The sequence below is a fragment of the Aphelocoma coerulescens genome, chromosome 1A (assembly GCF_041296385.1).
Source record: "Aphelocoma coerulescens isolate FSJ_1873_10779 chromosome 1A, UR_Acoe_1.0, whole genome shotgun sequence".
Taxonomy (NCBI): domain Eukaryota; kingdom Metazoa; phylum Chordata; class Aves; order Passeriformes; family Corvidae; genus Aphelocoma; species Aphelocoma coerulescens.
The window spans coordinates 47,407,583-47,427,841 of NC_091014.1; the positions used below are offsets into that span (position 1 = coordinate 47,407,583).

Here is a 20,259-nt window from a genome sequence, read left to right on the forward strand (position 1 = left end):
ACTAGGTTTAAATGATTTTAGAATTAAATTTTTGGAGTAGAATCCACAGAGAGTTGACTTCACTGAGAGTGAAATCTGAGGCCTAAAAAAGGACATTCATCTATTAGGAATACAAAATTTGAAAAAGGAACCTGTGATGTCTGTGTTGCATTATATGTACTCTAATTTGCTTGACCATATATAAACGGCATGAGGAGAACCTTGGCTCCATTATACTTCTGTAGGACAGCCAAGCAGTTTGCTTGCTTACTATATTCTGGGTTCCAAAACCAGTTCTAATAACTAGAAAAAAAAAAAGTACAAAAATTGACATTGTTTTATTAAATAGTCATTTATAGTGAGTACAACTTGGAGAGGATTCAGCAATACACTGAAGAAAGATGCTTTCTGACTGTTGATTTAAATTTTACTCCAGAAAGATAATGAAGGGCTTAAAGTTCAATGTGCAATGCCCAAATCATTAAGGATTTTTTTTCGGAGAATTCTTTTAAAACAACTGCTGATTGGAAATATATAGTCACTTTTCATCTTAGAAAGACTGAAGAATTCAAGTGATAGCAACTGTTGATTATTCAAATGTTTAGATTCTCATTCTCCATGTGATCAACCAACACTGAATTGCTAGTTGAAATGCTGAGAGGAAAAATCAGTTATAAATTCCTCCTGTACCTATGTATATTTTTTGAGACCCCTTCATTATAACTTTGATGACAAGAAAGGATTTTCTTTTTCTTTCTTCCCACTAAACATGCATAAAATGTTATCTGTTCCTGCTGCAGTACATACAGTATTTTAATTGCATTTCATTGTTCTCGAACCTAATTTGTTGCATGTTCAGTTAATGATACTAGAGCTGGGAGCTGAATCAGCGTTCACATTAGAGAATTTGGCAAAATATGCTATTATTCATAGTAAATCCAAAAGTGGGTGGTTTTTCTCTATGTCTTTAAGAAGGTCTAATTTATTTTAAGAATGAATTGCCATTCAAGACATAAACATTATATCTAGTTAAGTGTATTGCAGCCTTTTCTGAGAGTGCTGTATTCTGTATAGCAAGAAATGACAGGTTCAAATTACATCACAGAGCAGCTTTTAAGAAAAAGCAAATGTTTACTAAGTGATTAACTGACAAAGAATCATAGAGTCATTAAGTTGGAAAAAACCTTTAGGACCATCAATATTTGGGACCTATTCTGAAGAATCAAAACAGGTTTAGCTGCCCCAGTATGGTGTAAGATACTGGAATGTTTTCTATGTCTTCATTGAGAAACTTTTTTTATTGAGGTTAATAAAAAAAAAGGCATAACCAAAAAGAACACAAACAAACTCACCAGCCTTTTCCAGTAGCAGGTGCACATTCATAAAGAATGTGCACCTGTTGGAGCACATGGAAGTACTAAAACTGGTAGCCGCCACCTAACACTGCTTTTTGGAGTTAATAATGGTACTCATATCCATCTCTCAAGCATTTCTTCCTCATCCATAAAATAGTTACCTAATTCTTTTGTGTGAACTGTGTATGTGAGCAACATGGCCTTCGGTAGATTGAAGTGATGCTGCAGCTCATCGAAAGCTCGGATTGTGTCTGGGGCATGCTCTCAAGCCAGCTTTTTGTTGTTTTAGTTTTTGTGGGTTTTTTTTGTTTGACTGGATTTTTTCCTCTTAGGAAGAGGGATACAGCCTAGGCATGTCTGCTGGTCAGAAAAAAATTGAAGAATACATGGGCAACATCTAGTCTTGGTAAAACAAACATGACAATGCAGCCCTCCCTCTAGTGCTGTGAGGACTCTGGCTGGAGTCTGGTCAGGACAGACAAACGGCATTTTCCTTTGTTATCAGCTGTTTGGGGAGGCGGGGCTTTGTATCAGAAATTAAGGGGACAATTCATTCAAGTGAAAGACCTTGTAGGGAATACCTATCTTGTAGCTCTTATGGCTATGGGCTTCCAGTAGAAAAAAAATACTTGTTTGGATTAATGTTTTTTCAATTGGCTAACATCACATGCTGAATGGATTTCAGTAATCTAGTGTTCACAAGACAAAGGCACCTACAATTTCTTTCATTGTTGGGACACAGAATTGCGAGGTCTTCATTTTCAAATTGAATATATAAATGTCGCAGTCTCCTGGTCACACAGAGAAGGACAGAATATAAGACATCCTACTGGTGTGATCCTGTTACACCAACTGGCATTCCAATTGGATCACAATGCTTTAGACCTAAAGGCTGGAGTGAAGTGTGATTCCTGCACCTAACCAAACAACTCGCGGTTAAACTGTGAGAATATTGTTTAAATTGAAATCCTGATTAGAAGTAACTGAAAATTTCTCACCTTTCTGAGCAAACTGTTTCAGTGGTTAACTAAACCTATTGTTACAGTTCATGTTAGCAGTACTTTGAATTTTGTGCAATTTTACCATCAGCATGGCTAATAATCACATGGGAGGCAAACAGTATCATAAAAAGTGCCATGAAAAGGTGGAGAGTGTTGTCACTTGTTTGTGTGGTTTAGATAGGATCAGCTTCTCACACATGTTTTTTGGCTTAGAGTGAGAAGGATGTCATATGGAACATTTTAAAGATCACCCCTTCTACATGTGGTACAATGAATTAGAGTTTAAGTTACTTGTCTGTTAATATGTGCTGCCCGTGAGGAGACAGGGAAAAAAAAAGGAACGGTAGCAAAGGCAGTGGGGGTCTTGTAAACATGGAATGATGTTACTGTGTTGAAAATGGCATCAAAATATGTTGATGTGGGAGTATTTTAGGAAAACTGAGTTCTGACATTAAATGTTTGTGTCTTGAGCAAATATTTTTTCACGACAAATAAGGGGTTTTTTTTGGCAAAAAGATTGATAGGGTACGTGAGTTCATCTTTGAGCTTAGGTCAGGAGGACACCAGAACTTAGTTTCTCTGTCACTCCTTCTGTTGGGGAAAAACGGGAATGAAAATCACAATGTAGTCATGTTGCCACAGAAGCTGGAGGGTTCCTCTATAGTTCCACATCTGTGATCTTAGAAAACTAAATTCCTATTTTAGTTTCAGCATCATCTTGAAGGTGACAGTGGGAATCTGATTAAAAAAATAAGAGTAGTAGAGTCTAAATCAATTGTTGTAAATCTAGTAAGTGACTACCTCTCCCAAGCCCATTTTCCATAAATATAGGTGCACTTCTCTTCTTTCAAAAGCTTCCTAAATTGTAGAAGAAAGTGTCACATTTAAATCATCCATGCATCTTTTCTGTCAGAAAGAGTCCATTTCAGTTGAAAATATCAGCTGCCATTAGTGGAACAATTCCTGGTGCTTTTTGTTCTTTGCTGCAGCTAAGCAGTTTGTTTCTGACTTCCTTTCAGAGGTATAAAGTTCTGGAGGAGTGAATATATATATGCAACTCTTCTGCTGCAATTTCATGTTACCCTCTGATGTACAGGGCATGAAGGGAGGGAATATGACCATATGGAGATGGCTTTCTTATCCAAGTAGAAACAGGTTTATTCAGCTTGCAGGAGGGGTCCATAAACAAAATACAGTAGAGAACTCACAGAGCTGTACTTTAATGGCCATTAAAATTACCTCTGCAGTGCATTCAGGGTCAGGATACATGGAATACATATGCTTGTATTATGAATGAAAGAAAGAGCAAAAGAAAATCTAATGTTAATTAAAATTTTCCAGGGGTTGGGTTGGATAATTCTTCTTTTGTGTTCTTAAATCTCTTTTGATTTTAATTTCATGACAAAAAAATTGACTGCAAGTGTAATGTTAGCAAATGTTCTTATTTGATTACAAGCATCTGTGAATGCTAAGTCAGAGAATTAAATGCCTTTAATTGGGGTGGGTTTGTTTTCTGTTTCTTCACGAGGTTTTTTGTATGTTGGTTTTTTTTTCCCATGACAGCCACACTGGTAATAAAGCTTGTACTGTCAGTATGCTGAAGGTCATTCCTATAATCTATTCAGTAAGATCTGCTCCCCTTTAGGTGAAAAAAAACCTGAACTAAGCATACCTAAAAATGTCTAGAAAATCCTATTATGCTTACTGAATTTCAGTTATGTATTTCAGATTCACATGGAATTCAATGAATGCTCAGATCAAATATGAAAAATTGTAGCAGGTTTCCAATGTTATGCAGAGTTTCCCTCCCTTCCCCCTTCTGTGCTGTCTTAGAGGAACAAGGAAATTCTTCTCAGATATGACAAAGGATAAAATGAAATGATTAGCATTAAAACATACCTAATACTGTGTGATATGTTTTAAAACTGGAAACAAAGGTAGGGTATGACTTATCTGTCTGTCGTGACTCCCTGCGCATCTGTCTGTCTCTCTAGAGCAAGTCAATAAAAATGATTAGAGCTGGCATCTCACAATCGCACACCCTTAAAGCATGAAGCAATAATACTGTGAAGGAAATTTTTTTTCTGACCTTTTCAAATTACATCCAACTGTCTAGGGAATTTCTCAGTGACTTGAGGTAATAAAGTTCAATCCGTTTTGCCGGTTGGCTTCAAATTTAGCTCCTCAGAAGCCCTAACTTATCTATTCTTTTTATCTTGGCCTTGGCATCTATTCAGTACAGTAATCCATGCATCTAATCTTCTTTTTCTCTCCCCTCTCAGGTTTAGCTGGTGGATCATATTGTGAAATCTGCAGCCATGAAAGGCCCTCCATTTACTGCACCCTTCAAAATGGAATGTTAGCATGGGAGGCTAAGCTGGTATGTTGCCTTTGAGAGGCTCTTGTTGAATTTAATTAGCTTTTAGATTTCATCTCCATCTCGCATCTCAGCTTTCACTATTGTGTGTGATTTAGGCTTCACTGACTTCCATTATTTAGAACTTTGCCGACTTAGCTGTGCCACTTTAGAATACTGAGGGGAAAGTAAATTTTAAAGTTCATTGTCTTAAATTGATTTCTATTTAGTTTTTATGATATGAGCTCAGAAACAATAGAGACACAGCCTCCCAATAAGTTAGGATTTGAGTGACAAAGGCAAACAACTATTTCTGCATGTCTTGTTTCTCATTGTATTCCATGAAGTAAAACTGGGAACAGGTAAAGAACATTTCTAGCAAAATATTTCTTAAATTATTTTTAGGTTTATAAAAACTGGGCTTTACTGCTGTCACTTCCCTGAAATATTAAGTCTGTGTTTAGGTACATATCTGATCTGCTATTGAATGACCTGCAGAATATTCAAAGTGCATGCATATCTAAAAGCACATGTAAAACATTTGCATTTAATCATGGAAGTAATACACTGGAAGACACATGTAGCTATCTTACATACATTTGCAAGGGAAAGGAGTAGCTACAAAATGGTTTGGTAAAGATATGAGGTTTGGAGGTTTTTCTTTTTTTTTTCTGAATTCATCTTCATTTTGATTCTCTCTTCTGAAGTGTAGGGAAACATGGTCAGATGGATAAAGTACAAAACTGGGAGTTTATAGGTCTTGCCCCTGTATGTAAATGGGCCTCTGCTAGGCCTGTAATGTTTGTCAAGTCACTCAATCACTTTGTACCATAACCCTGGCTACTGTGAAAAGCTCTCAGGGACTGCTCAGCAGAGGATGAGCGCAGGGTGGAATCTAACTGTTTCACTGTGTTTAGTTGGTTTAGCTGAAATGAAATAGTTTCATTTTTAATCAAAATGTATTGTACTCCATTGATACTAGCCATGTTGAAAGTGGGATAATCAGTAATCTGAAGGCCTTTTATGCCTGAAAGAATGACATTCTCAACAAAATCACTGAGGATATCTTAAATTTTGAAATTAATTTAGGAAAAACAGTACCCCACATTGGTAAGATTTCTCACATTGACAGTTGTTTTTTTAGTGTCCTTACTGTCACTTCCTGAAAAGAAATGTTGCTAAACTGACAGATCCAGTTATATTTTTAATCAAGCAGGAATAAGCATTTTGAAATTCTTTTATTAGTTTAGTGCAAAAGATAACATACATTAATTCCCAGTATGCTAGATAGTGTCCTTGTTTCAGAGGTGATATGAAGGGACACATTAGAGTGTACATGAATACCCAGCTTGGTACTAAAATAAAGTTACATAAATGTTTGTGTCAGTGTGTTCATTTGCTTTCACATCTTGGAAGCTCCATTAATACATGTAGAGTTATTTTTTAGTAGAACCAACTGTTTTTCAGTCTACATGAATTAGGCTTCTCCTGATACTCCAGCATTCAGGTTGGTCTCTAGATACGGAGACAAGCAATCCAAAAGGGTCCATAGTTTACCAAGTATCAGAGGACTGAGAAATACCTCATGGAAGACTGAGAAATACCTCATGGAAGTAGCAAGTTTTAGCTTCTCAAAGCTATGACACTGTTGTTGGCTGTATATATATATATCTTTTTACAGTAGGTGCTTGAAAAATATACAATAAATATCCCCCCGTAATATTTCAGGCAGAAATACATAGGAATGGGATTATTTTGAATACAAGTAGGATTTTAGAGATAGTGGCAATGTGATTTTTCTTTCACTGAACAAGTTCTTATTTCCAGGATTCTTTCTAATTTGCAAACCTGAATGCTGGGCAGATGCAGTTCTGCTGACAGGCTTTTCTACCATACGGATGGTTTCCAACTCAAAAGTATAGAAAATTAATTTAAGGAGAAAGGATTTTTCTTATTCATTTATTTATTTGAATTCCATTCATCACAGTATACGTTACATAAAAGGAACTGTGTAGTGATACGTAAATACTTGCATTTCATTTTTTGGAGTGTCTGTGTGGACAACCATTAAGCTAATGGTGTTGTTTTCCACTTGGAATGTAGCTGAGCATGTTTTACTTTGTCATAGCCAGTCATTATGGACCACTGAAGGCCTCAACACCTCAGAACGATATTCTAGTTTTTGGTATTACTGTGGAATGTCAAAATTTTCTTTGCAAGCTAATCCATTCCTTAAAGTAGCTAATTAAATAAAACCAAATGAACCCCAAGTGTCTTTTAAATCAAACATAATACATTATGTCTTATGGTGGGAAACAACAGATGTCCTGATGTTATTCTGGTTTAATGTCTTTATAGTTTTGCTGTCTATTCCGTCTTTCCTGATTTTCATAAATTGGGAGTACAATAATAGTGTTCTGGGGACACATATATGAAAAATGGTGTTCCAGCTTCGTTTTTTCCTCAGTTTGGAAATACCTAGTTTAACAAATCTTTATGAGAAGAAAATACTGTAGATTGAATCAAAGTAACTCCTGTCCATGCATCAGTGGTGTTAAAATAGGAGATTGCATTGTGCATATCAAAGGGACTGTGTTCTTGTTATTGATACACTATTGTTCAGTGTTATTTATATTTTCATCATTAGTCCATAAAGTCTTAATAATTAGCTCTCTAATTTTCCAGCAAAAGCATGATAATTTGTTGAACTGGTTGAAGGAAGGAAAAAAAAAGCTGACCAATCTGGCATTGTAAGTTAATAGTACAGACGAAAGCATAGTCATAATTAGTTGAGAAAAGGACTTTCCCTGTTCATTCCAGTTCATAATAAAAAGTGTCTCACCAAAGTGACTTAGAAAATAATGCATTCAGACTGAGCAGAATTACTGCCTAGCAGATTCTATTTATCTGTAGCTTAAAAAGCAGCTGCGTTTTTGTAAAAAGCAATGAATGTGGCAGTCCTACTTAAAGGTAGAAGAAAAAGAACACCCCTTGTTTTGTAATAAGGGGATTTTCAATTTAAAAGAGAGAGAGAGCCTGTTGTGTGAAGTATGGTTATTACATTCACTGTATTCTATCTCACCCACCAGGAGGCTAATAACGAAGGAGTCAGTGAAGGAGACCAATGCCACAAGGGTTATCTCGCAGCCCCAGATGCTGGATAAGTTGAAGGAGGCAGAATCGCTTTTGGATGACATTCAGGAAGGCCTTGAATGATTATCTGGCGAAGAAAAGACTATTCTTTCCAAGGTAAACAGTCCATTTCATCTGTCTGCTGTTGGTGTTGGTGTAAAATATGTTTATATAAATACCTCTAAAGTTCATTTTTTATCATTTTTCAGGTTTTTTTCTCCAGATGCAGCAATGATCTCTTAGGAATCCTTTTTGAGACAAAGGATCCACTCCACGTCCAACCAAACCTAAGGAAATGCTTTGAAGGAATTGACAAGCTCACTTTTAATCACAAGAGAGAAATTACCCACATGGAGTCAGCAGAAAATGAAAAAGTAGAGCTCGTGCTGCGAATAATTTCAGCAAGTGCCAAGGGGCTAGTTGAGAAATGGCTTCATGAGGTGAATATCTTTAGCTCTTACTTAGGGTTTAGTTACTGTATGATCATTTTCTCTTTTAGGAGCAATGAGTATTATAAGTGTATACTAAATAGCTCTCTGAATATTTTTCAGGATGTTGACAGATTTCAACCTTGTTGTTGTGTATTGCAACTAATTTAGCTTCTGCAATCATGCAGAAATTAATCCTAATAAAAATCTCTCTTGAATCAAGCTGTCAGCAGTAGTCGGTCTGTGTCTGAATCCATATGTGTGAATATATGTTTGAGTCTACATGTATGTGTTTTTGTGCTTTCGTGGTGTAATGTCTGTAGTTCAGGAGGATAATGTGTAAAAAATAATTGAAGAAATGTAAGATTTTGAATTCTTCCCTCCACCCTGCAGAAAGTGTGTCCCATTGTGTTGGAGGGGTTTAATATCCAATCATTTTAACAAAAGGGAAGAGAAATTATGTCACTGATAACATCCTAACCTTTCCCCTTTGGGCCTCTAATCTAAATTCATTGGTTTCAGTGCGAAATTAGTTTGGTGACCTTTTTTGTTTGCTTTATTTAACCTTCCCCTCCCAGTGGATGGGAATGGGACCTTTCATTCTTTTTTCTTTCTGGGCATTTTTCTTCCATGTGCTTACCTTTCTCCTGGGGCCGAATCAGCCCCAGGAATTCCACTTCCCCTTTGTTTGCTGTTATGGGTACTGTTCTTGTCCTCAGTGGCTTTTCCCTGGGTGCTCCCTAGGCAAGGGTAGGTGTCAGGGACTGGCACCCAGCTTCAGCAGGGGTGGGAAGGGGAGGCTGTTTTCATAGCCAGATAATTGGGCAGAGGCTGGGGGGAATCCCTGGGCAATGAAACCTGGAGCAGGTGGCGGGTTAAAGGTGTTTGGCCCTATTGTGTGTTGTGTTTCTACTGGCTGGGTGAGCAAAGCTGGACTGCATAAGCCCACTTGTGAATCCCTGTTTCTCACCCAATGAAGCTGCACAGCAGCAATGTGCCAGCTTTGGATGGAGCCCCTTTAGGGAGTGACTGCACACCGATTAAAATGGTCCATCTGCATCATCATTCAGGCTAGAAGGGAGAAGAGGAGGGAATGATTCAGGCAAGCCCAAACACGTCCCAGCCTGCTGTCTCTGTCAAGTCACTAGCTTGGTTTTGGACTAGTTTACAGACAAAACTTCCATAAGAAAAAAAAAGAAAGAGTGATAGTGGGTAAGTGGCAGTCCTGAGGAGCTCAGAAGAACCCGGAATCTCAAGCCTGTGATATAATTTTTAGTTTTCACCTTTTTCCACAAATGAAACAGGGTTGGGGGAGGTGAGCAGCTGTGTTTATTTTAATACATCTATCTTAACCCTCACCTAAAAACAAATAGGAAGGTTTGGGAGTGCATTAATCTGGATCTGATTAGTGTCTCTTTCTCTCTCAAAAGTGCAACCTGAGATTAATGAATATAAACTAGAGTTTCATATGCAGTCTTTAAGTCATTTGCATGTTTTATGCATGATAATTGAATTTATTTATGCACTTCCTTTCATTTAATGATTTCTCGCTCTTTTCTATGCTATCAACATTATATTATGCAAGAAGTAGGATTTGGTAGGCAAGGAAAGATAGCAGTATATAAATCAAACTCGAGCTAATTTTGAGTTCTAGTGTCAACACTAGATCAGAATTAGTACTAGTCCCATGCCAGTGGGTTTACATAGCTGGGAAGATGTAAAATATTTTTGGTAAAGCATAGACTTTTAGCTTGAGATGTTTCTGATGCAGCTCAGTTTGCTTGCAAGTGTACAAGCAAAATTATTTTTAAACGGCAGTTAAATTATTCTATTGACTTTTCAATGACTCTAGAGACTTGTGTTTCTACTTGGCCAATTAGTAGTAATAAAAAGATGAATACTATTTACACTAATAAATAACTGTTTAGACCAGGACCTCAGAATTATAGTCTGGCTTAGAAAATAAGGGTATTTATAATTTGTTTCATTTGGTCTTCCATCAGGAGAAATAGGGACTTTGCAGATACAGTAAATTTATCATAGCCAAGAAGGTAAAGGTCCTAGGGATGAGAGGGTCGTATTTGATAGCAGCTCTGTGACAGTAGCTGTTTCAGTGCCATAGGGAGGGAATCTTGTTCTGTTTCTGCAATTAAGCTCAGATGTCTTAAAGGTGTCTTAGTGTTGGAATCTGATTTTTTTTATAATGCATGCCAGGAAGTTACTAAGGAAAATTAGGAAAAAGATGCTGGTAGTGGTGCTTTCATAGCGTTTATCTATACCAGTTTCTTTTGTGTCTTTTGTCTTTCCTTATGTCTTGAAAGATGTATGTGGAAGTGATATTTTTCTGTGGTGTCCTGTCTTTTATCAGTGAATTAAATGGTTGTGTCTTGTGATTGTTTCTGATTCTCGTAGGTAGGACTGTGTTTAAAGGCTGAAGCTCTGTTAATTTGTGATGTAACCATTTCAGTGTCTTTCTTGTCATTGAAATGTAGTTTAAAATGTTTAGTAATGTAGCATGAAATCATTGGTTAGTTTTGGAATGGTGGTGAAGTCATGTGAAGAAAATAAGTATTGCATCTGATCAAGATAAATTCACTCTAGTGTTTTATGGCTTTTTATTCCTATGTGATAGTAATAAAGTCTCATGTAGGGATGGAAGCCATGAAATACATTGTGAAAAATCATCAACTCAGATGGGGCCATCAGGATAGCATGCCGTAGTTGTAGAGGTATTGAGAATGATTGGAAGATGGTTCAGTATGTCATCACTTTGACTACCATGTTTTTGCATTTTGTTTCTTCATCCTTCACCCACATAGTTTGATGAGAGGAAATCAGTTTGTAACAAGATGATCCATCTTTACATCAGTGTTCAGTCTTTAAATCGTTCCTACATCTTTCATTTTCTCCCAAAGATAATACTGTATATGAAACCCTTAGCTAAGAATTTAATATAGCTAATAAACACATGCTAAAATGAATACAAAGAAAAGCCAATGAACTTCTAAATGCTTGGAAATAAGGAAGGAAACAAAGCAAGGTCTGCCCTGTTAGCAACTGGTTCAGGTTCTTTATTTCCATGTTTAAGAGAAAATCTGAGAGGTGATCCAGGGATTAAAAAAGAATTCTTTTCTCTGCCTGCATGTCTTTCTGAAAGTGCTTGTTCTTTTTCTCTCTGGAACTGAGGTGAAGGCTGACAGTGTTGGGCTCAGAAAACAATTTCTGACAAATTCCTTACAGTGCTGCTATTCCACATATTGCCTTACTGCTCTGTCTCCTTTGCTTTTGTGTACCAGTTTCCTCTGGGAATATTTTGGGGAATGTTATTTATTCTGATGTAACTATTTATGATTTTTTGTTGTAGTATTTCTCTGAAGCATATGTTAATAAAACATTATTGATTTTTTACTACTTTGACTCCTTTATTATTTCTCTTAGGTGTAAATTTTTTCTATGCTAAAAATACTGACTTTATTGTAACTAAGGTCATCTTCTGGTGAAAAGCCTCAGGAATAATCAGGCAGGATGTGTATTTCCCATTGTATTATAGATTTTAATTTCTTCTTTAAATCAAACAGCACATGGAGAATTTAACCATGATTAAATTGGCAGACATTGTGTGGCAATTATTTCAGTGTTACTTGGGCTTAAAAAGGGTAGACACAGGTTTGCTCCAATGGTGCCATGTGAAAAAAAAGTATAAAAACCTGTAAAACACATTATCTTCAGACTCCTGTTAAAAGAAAAACTATTTTCCTCCCTACGTATACAGATTTTTTTACAACAGTGTCCAGGGTGTATAGCCAAGAGAATAAACTGTGTTTATTTTTCAACTTTGCATTTGGCTAAGATAAAAATTGTCTTCCTGTTTTCAATACCTACTTCGATGATAACTTTTCAGAGACCTGAGACAAAATCCTTTAAACATGGGTGTCTGTACTCTTTCTCCATTTCTGCTAGTTTGATGATGAATTGCAGTTAAACTGTTCTGTTGGTAAATACAATTCATCTTTGCTGCAGACTGTATTTTGAAAAGTAGTCTACAATCCCACCTAGAATAGAGAATATTTTCAGTACTGCATTTTGTCTCCAAATTATTTTGAGAGTCAAAAGTTACAGTACTCTGAAATAACACCAGAGGTGGATTCCTCCTTGGAAACTAGGCACTAGAGTGACCTAAATGTGCTTCAGTAGCTCTCTTCATAGCATGTTTGCAGATCTAACACCACTGACTACTTAGAAGCAGCTCCAAGTGCCCACAAGTGTTCAGCCATGGAGTTAATGAGCAATGACCTGCCCTGGAGTGGTCACACCTTAAGGTGTTAGTGGAGGAGAGAATGTTACTTTGGGATTATATTTCTTTCTAATAGCAGTTCATCCATAGATGTTGCAGAGAACCTTTTTTAGTCTATTCTTTCCTGAAAAAATTTTATTATTCATATCCTAATTATTTTCCTTTGCCTCTGCCTCCAGGGGTGGACCTGATCTGTTTGGTTTTTTTTTTTTTCTGGGCAAGAAAAATGCTTTCTCATAAATCCTGAAATATTACTTCAGATACACCTCTTTGAATTATGTGTTGTAAGAACTTGAGAATCAGACTTTATTTGACACCTTGCCATGATGGCAAAGAGAGTATTTTTCTTGTCAGTGTCAAACTGAGCAAAAAGTGTGTATGCTTAAAGTGTAGTCAGTTGTCAGAAAAAAGCAAGGTCTTGTCACAAAGATGAAATGTTAAAGTTGCCACTTTGTTTAATAAATTGTAAATGTCCATATTGCATGTGTTCTTAATAAATTAACAGCCTTAGTCAAGAGCAAGACAGTGTTCTACCTACACCTTCAAAATACTGTCTGAGGTAGTGGACATACCAGCTTTCAGGAGAAGCAGCATCTTGGTAATCTCAGATCCAAGCAGGACTTCCTAAGTCTTTCTTGGATAATGCAAACAGCTTGAGTGCCACCTGTAAAGGGGGAAGTGTCTGAAAGCAAGTGTCATGTGTTTTCCATGGCCTGAAATATAAAATCAAGAGCCATTGTTTTCTGCTGGAGCTAGTGCTTTAATGCAGTCTTCAAGGGCAGCATCATGGAGAATAAATTATTACAATTTGATCTGGATATAAGAAAGGCTTTGCTAATTGTTGGGAGGGCTGTGCTACTGGAAGGAGGAGAGAGATTTGCACTTGCTTTACAAATACAGAATTGGAAAGGCTATTTCTGGAGACTGGCACTTACCTATTCTCCCAGCAGTATCACTGTCTTGCTCATGTCAGCATCAGTTCACTGTTCATCCACAACCCTATGGTGGGTTTCGAAAAAATCAGGTATGGCATTATGAGACAAAAGTTGGAGGAGCTGTGTCGTTTTGTGGAGTTAGGGGGTAGGAAGATTTATACTGAGAGAGACAAAAATTTCTTTTGATCAAATTTTTCTGTGTTATTTGAATTCCTAGGATTAGTTTAAATGGTGCCTTGTCAACCTGCTGCTTTACTACCCTTTAAATTATTCTCTTCTGATTTTCTTAGTTTTTCTTGATTTCTTAAAAAAATATTACACACAATTTGTTATTTTTCATTCCTCTCCAAGATATGCTTTTGAATTATAAGCTATCACCCAGAACTTGACTGTCTGGCAAACATTAGATGAGTGGGTTTCTGGTTTTCTACTCTACAGCAGTTATTGCTAAAATAAAACTAGTGCTTTCTCTCCATGGAAAAAGACACCTGTGACAGAACTGTGCCCATCTTTTTCCGGCTCAACATGATTTACTCAAAGATGTTACGTATCCTTACAAACTTTGGTCTCATTATTTTATTACCCATATTTCTGGGTAGAACTTGGACTCCTTGTTCCTAATTATCTGCTTGGGCTGCTGAGTGTTTTGAGAGGATTTTTTTTTCAACTTTGAAATCAAACACCTTGCCTTGACCTAAGTTTTCAATAGCTTTGGTCAATCCTATGTGTTGTTTTGAGTGAGTTAACTTGGTTAGTTTCAGAACATCAGCAAGTAGGAAAATTCCAAGAATCATTACAGAAAAAAAGTTTGACCCCTATTTGGGACAAATAGGTTTTTTTATTATTTCACTTACGCTTTTTAGCGTTTATGGTCATTTTTCCTGCCTCCACAAGAAAATACAGTGGGAAAGGTCTCTCCTTGGCACTTCAGCCCTGGAAGCACGCGTGCATCTGAAAATTGTAAGAGCAGGTATGAGGAGATGCCCTGGTTTGATAAAATCTGGAGACTAACAGTACTCAGAGGTGATAAAAATTTGTTGCTTAATCTCTGGCCAAAATTCTTGCATTTTCTGCAGAATATTTTGTGAGTGCAAGTCTAGTCATTCTGAGGAGCTCCCCAGTTATGGTCCACTTCAATACCTTTCTGTAGGATATTTTTGCTGTCTTCATTGTAGCCTTTTTCTATTGGCAATAAGACCAGACCAGGAAACAAAATGTAGGGGGACAGGGAGAGGTAGGTAGGCAGTGGAGATGGGGAGCCAAAGAAAGGATCAGTGGGTTAGTGAAAGCTGCATGACTGGATTCATTCCAGCCCTCCTCTGCAGAGAAGCTTTTGTGAAACTCACTGTGGCTTCTGAAAGGAAGGTCCCTATTCATCCGGCCACTGAAGGAGATCATACTAATAGGCTCCAGGATCACAAAGACACTAACCACCTGCTGTCATGAGCGCAGAGGTCAGGCTTTGTTTGCTCTGCTGAATGCTTTTTTTCTTTAAAAACTGAAGTGTAGGTATATATTTGGCAGAGTTTATGATTCTTTCATGTCAGCATTTCAAATTTTAAAAGATTAAAAAGCAAAACAGATATTGTCCATATAGTTACAGGTAGACATAGGATGTGTTTCTTGCCACTGACACAAGGTAGAGCTCATAAGAAATTTCTGGAATATGCAAAAGTGTAGATAATAAAACCATATCTCAAATAGTTTGATTTAAAATTAAGACATTAAATTTCAGCTGAACTTCATTTTTACTGAGAAGCATTATTTTGGCAGACAATACTGGTTTACTCAAGTTTTCTTAAGTAACAATACATTTAAGTGCTCATTGAACTTTTTACCTTAATGAAACTTTTGTATTTAATTTCACATTAACAAAATGGATCTTTAATTTTGTTTGGCTTGTTAAAAGAAAAAAATCTACATTTGTAACAAGGCTATCAAATTTGTCCTTTGAGAGAAATAGAAAATAAATGACCTAAAATATAAAAAATACTCAGTGTAGACTGTTTCACATTCCCAGAATTTAAGTCATGGTAATCCTGGTTTCCCAAGATTGTTAAACTTTGTTCTGAAATAAGTAACCAAATTTGAAATGTAAACATCATAATCTATATTTGAAATGATGAGTTCTGCTAGTGGTGTCTGAAGCGTTTAATGAGTCTTGTATGTGAAACAACAGATAGTGTCTCCTTTTTCTTATGTGACCTCACGCATGCCTATTTTAAGAAATCAATTTCTTACTGTGTTGAGATAATAGGAAACTTTAGAAGGAAATATTGTGATAAAAATTTAATTAAATCAGTACTTGAAGCAACAAATGTAAACATTTGTGGTATTGCGTGCTTGATCCAAGTAGGAACACAGCTGCAAATAATTTGAAAACTAAACTGTATTTTTACATCAACACAGACAAAAATGCCTTATTAAGTAATTGCTATTGTGACATAAGCTTTATGCAGTAGCTGAATTACTTGGCAGAGCTAAAACATCAAGCTACCTTGGGAATCTACCACATTCTTTAATTTTCTGATTGATTAAATGGATTATTTGACATTTTGGCAGAGCTTTGAAATCACGGCATAACAAAGACTCCTTTCATTGCTCATTATTTGCTCTGTTCAGGCTTAGCACAGATTCCTTGAAATGAAAGGTTTAAGGTGCTTCTTCCCTGGGTAATTTTTGTTCCAGTTCGCTTTTTTGCTAGGAGTGTCATATTTCCAACTTAAATTCCCTACTGTGTAAATGCAGTTCTTTAAAATGACAGTATAACCTATGGAGATATGTAATCTTGAAAAACACTTTTATGTACCTCACAACAGTGGGACTGAAGAATTCAACACGACTAGTCTGCTATCAGAGAGGCTCTTAACCCTTCCACCACCAGCATTTTCTGGAGTGCGGGAAGCTGGGCAAACTGCTGGGTGTTTTTGTTCAGGTTGTGACAATGTTCAGCTTTCTGCTGACCTAGGGACAAGAAGACAACGTCATGCAGCAACTTTGGGGCACAGTTCAGAGATAACCAGGTAGGTTGGAGGTCAATTGCCATGGTCACCTTGACATCAGTGAGCAAATGAATTGCCTACCTCCAGTTCACATCAGTAATGAGTGACAGACAAAACAATCTTACTTTCAACATAACTGCACAGTTCTCTCTACTGAAAAGCAGCTCATGAGGGTACTACAGGCTTGTAGGCTGTTCTGTGCCCTGCTGCTTCTCAAACACAAGTTTGGTGGAGCTCGATAGCAAGCACATAGGTGAAGTGAGACCTTCAGTGTCTTGCACTCAAGCATTTTAATGGCAGAAATCCTTGGGCCTGCTCAGTGAGGGACTCCTGATTTTAAGCCTATGTCTTTTCTAATAGTGTGAATATAGTTGAGTCAAATTGCTTTCGTAGTTGCGCTCAGAGGGGTCTGTGTGTCTTCCCTCACAGATGTAGACAGCAGTCTGGGACTACACAATCCTGAGGACGCAGCTGTAAGAATTTTACTGCCATGGTAAAATTTCTATTCCAAAATATTCCTTCCATGTGCCTGCATCAGTAAGGGAGCTTCTAACATACAGCAAAATATTTACATGGGTTTCTGTGAGCTCCAGACCTGCTTTTGGAGCTCTGGTAGGTTCATGAACAGTTGGGATTGTACACACTGCTTGCTATTCATAAAACCTCTCTTGCAAAGCACAACTTTCTGTGATCCATCTCTGTCTCTTGTGCTTTTCAAGACAGAGAAATACCTTTGAATATGGAAAACTGGGGTTATAAACTTAGAAAAATGTAGGTGTGATTCTTTCCTTTTCCCATACCATGGTAAGAAGAAACGCTAGTCTCCTGTTCAGTCTCCAGGCACTTAGAGTTGTGTCTGCAAGGTATGAAGTTCTGCTTGTGTGGCTAAAAATCCACATTTGTTACCAGTCGTTACAACTGGTTCAGAGGGGATGCTCATACCTGCCATGCTTCCCTCCCCAAGAGTGGGAGCAGGATCCCAGTAATTAGCAATCTTTTTCTGAGGTTATACCTTGAATTGGAATTTGTATGGTAGCCAGATTTGCCAACTTTGACAATTATTCTTGCTGAGGGAAAACCAGTGTTTCTGATATTTCTCTACTATAAGGCAGTTCTAAATCTAAGGTTGAAAGACACTGTGTAAGTCTATATATAACTTTATTCATCTAAAGTAGTGATTCTTGAAGCCAAAGTTTCACAGTGCTTTGTTATAATATGTTGCTTTCAATTGTCAATACCTTTATCAGGTTGAAATTTTCTATGCCTGTAGTTTTCTTTGAGTAAATTACCAGAAAAATTCAACCCAAAACCCCAGAACCACAAGCCACCTAAGGAAAACAGCTTCAACATTGCTGTGATATTTTGAGGTGTGGGATCTATCTACTGAATATAACCTTTCCAACCCTCTTAATGAACTGTGTTGCTGCATTAGTTCCTCAGTAATATCTATGTTCATATGATAGCACTATGAAATAACATAAAAACTTATGAAATAACGTACACAAAATCAAAGAAGAACAAAAAGATGCCCAGTTCTCTGTTTAGGAATGTAGGCAGATACAAATCTCAAAAGAAGGGAGAAGAAATCTTTTACATGCATTTTGACAAAGTCTTCGGTTACATATGAATAGTAGGTCCCACACTGCATAGCAAACCTAGTAGAAAGGGCACTTGGACCTAACCTTCTTCATGGCTACAAAGACAGGTAGTGTTTCACCTGAAATGGAACACCTTCAGTTGGAAAGGGTGAGGAATTTCCACTCCAGATATCCCAACTCAGATATCTGATATGAGTTCAAGAGCTTTCAGGCAGAGCCTTAATCATCCTAATAACTCGTCAGCTGGATAAAAAGTATGAACACCACCAGTATCCCATCTGAAATGGGGTGTTTTTAGAAGTCAAAAGGTTTAGAGTACATTTACAGTGCAGGTCTAGAGTACGTTTACAAGTCGTGCAGCTGAGGTTGGGATGTATCAGAGGGAAACAGTTAATATGTGAAGTTTAGGAATTGGTGGGTTCCCAGAGCCAGAAAACAAAGGTATTTCTATGCCTAATTCCTGGCAAACCATGTAATCAGAAGTGAGATTTGTGGGAGGAAAAATGTGATTGTGCAACTTATAAATGGCAAGGGAGTCTGTGTATAAAACATTACATGTCTCTTCACGTACTCTAATGGTTACGGTTTCAGACGTGTGCTTGAATTATGGGTGAGGTAGCTGCAGAATGGGTGTTTATAGCACTATAGCTGTCCATGAATATCCTTTTAGTCTGCTGCAAATTAAAGGAAATATGACTTTGTAGCTCAGTCATTTCAATTTGAATTTGCTGTGGGCTGGCAGCAGTTACTGGAGTTCAGCTGATGTGGGGTAGCTGGATTATGGGGCTGAACCTGGGGCAGGATATCAAGCACATGCACGAATCCTGCGTGGGCAGCAGGTTCTAGCAGAGACAAAGTCATTACTGACTTGATTTAAAATAAAAGAAAGCAAAATTCCCAAAGGTTTTACATCTTACTGATAATGAGATCATACCACAGTTTTGTTTAATGTAAGACTGTTTAAGCCGCGGCTCTAGAGATAAAGTCATGCCCTTTGGGTCACATATCTGCATATGGTGTGCCTCAGCTCTAGAAAGAGCAAGACCTTCAGGTTTCATTGCCCTCAGAGCAGTGGCATGTGTGTGATCAGCCATGCTGCTTAGAAAGACCTTGCTTAAGCACTTGTCTTAGTCTTTTCTGTAATGCCATCAATTTCTGTAATGTCATCAATTTTATTTCTCAATTTATCTTACCCTTATTTTAGACTCAAGCTGTCTACCACCTTGCAAATAGCTTTGATAGACTCTAAATTTGTGGAAGAAAGGTTCTGTCTTTAAATATAGGCAGGATGGTGCGTGAAATTTTGCTTGAATGTGCCACAGGTCATTTTTCCTCAATCACAACACTGTATCTTAAGCCTAAGATTCATCTTGGCTGGTTATGCTTTGGTAGATATTCTGTTCCTTTCTTCTGTTGCAGGATCTGCCTCTAGTTAGCTCAGTTTAGGAAAGCACCCTATGTAACAAAAATACAGTCTCAAAATGAGCACAGCTCAGCATATAATTTACATAGAGTTTTTTAAATGTCTGTAAGATTTATGGTGTGTATTGCATTGTGCATGTATTTGAGAGTAAAAGCTCGATGGGTTAGTTCTATCCAGAGTAAGTGGTAGTTAAGGAAACCTTTTATTAATAAAGTTTAGTTAATTATCTGGGTAATTGTACAGACAAATAATTCAGTAATCTGAAATTACTTATTCTGTGTATAATGGTACTTTATTCCCTTTAAATGCAGTTTAACATGTTAATTGCAGAGACTCAAGGGACTTGTGAAGAGTTATTGTAGTGATCTTATGTTATTAATGCTCCAGGGACACTGCTTTTTTGGAATAGCACCTACAGAAAGATTCAAACCTCAAGCCAATATGCAACATTGGCAATTAAAGATTAAAAAACCCAACAAAACAGAAATCAACCTCCATTGTGAGGTGGGTTTAGGTTTTTTTTTTTTTTTTGGTTGGTTGGTTTTGATTTTGAATTTGAATTTTGTATGAAAACACATCACATCATTTCATCCTGTCTTTCCATGTGACAATTCCTGCACATTGCTGATCTTCAGGTTCTTATGGTTGTAGACACCAGGGAGATAAATCTGGTATTAAAGACAACAGATCACTCGGTGTTGCCAGTCAATAATGTTAATATGTACCTCTGCTTTACTCTGTGATAGCATCTCTTCC

The 20,259-nt window shown here is 37.2% G+C and overlaps 1 long non-coding RNA gene across 2 annotated transcripts in view; it reads left to right on the forward strand.

Moving 5' to 3' along the window:
- Positions 1–8,473, forward strand: part of LOC138104685 (uncharacterized) — a 50,632-nt gene extending 42,159 nt beyond the window's left edge. For both annotated transcript variants that reach the window (XR_011148220.1, XR_011148219.1), the window contains 3 exons: positions 4,618–4,715; positions 7,781–7,940; positions 8,033–8,473. This is a non-coding gene — a long non-coding RNA (uncharacterized lncRNA). The remainder of the gene's footprint in view (positions 1–4,617; positions 4,716–7,780; positions 7,941–8,032) is intronic.
- The last annotated feature ends 11,786 nt before the right edge of the window (positions 8,474–20,259 follow it).